Genomic DNA, 811 nt, shown 5'->3' with positions numbered 1-811 from the left:
TCCCGCGCCTCGCTCAGCCAGTGAGCGGGAACCAGTCTGTATGTGGGATCTGAACCCTTGGCGGGAGCGCCACCACGCTCCCAAGCGGCGCACTATAGCGGTGCACCACCGGGCCGGCCCTGGGCCTGAGTCTTTTCCATCAAACTGCACCCCACGCAATTCTATATTCCTGACCAGTCTGAGTGGTCCTTTGCTGATAGGGGTGCAGATCAGCTGTCCTTGCTGTGCCCCCGTATTCTCCCTATGGGCCCATCACTCCCACCTACTGTGCTCCAAACACTTCCCATGGGATGGGCCCTTGCGATGACTCACCAGCCTCTGAGTTGCTCCTTTTTTTCAGTTGTTCTGGCTCCTCGCTCCTATGTGGATCCACAGGAAACCTATCAGTGGTCTTGCTGGTCTGGGGGCTACCAAGGCCCACTTCTCCCCTCCACCCACAAGCAACTGCATCCAAAGGGCACAGCTGTGGCTTTTGCCAGCTCCTGCTCTGTGCACTCAGCAGCTCCAGCCTGGAAGTGGCTGGGGCTCAAAACAGTCAGAGTGGGTTTTTATTTCTCTCATCATGGCTTCTTCTGCCTTCACGCACTCTGTAGGTCTCTCCTCCTCTTCCCCTGAGCTCTAGTGGCCCCAGCTTGGCTGCTGTTGCTTTTTTATAGTTGTAAATTGGTTGATTTATGGGAAAGAGTAATGCTGGAGACCGTCTATTTTGCCATCTTGACTGGAAGTGAAAATATTCTTAATCTATTAAACACTTTATACAAATTGAAAATAGAAGCATATGGGCCGGCCCGGTGGCGCACTGCTACAGTGC

This window comes from Galeopterus variegatus, unplaced genomic scaffold, assembly GCF_000696425.1.
Source record: "Galeopterus variegatus unplaced genomic scaffold, G_variegatus-3.0.2 Scaffold2301, whole genome shotgun sequence".
Taxonomy (NCBI): domain Eukaryota; kingdom Metazoa; phylum Chordata; class Mammalia; order Dermoptera; family Cynocephalidae; genus Galeopterus; species Galeopterus variegatus.
This window is presented reverse-complemented; position numbering follows the sequence as displayed.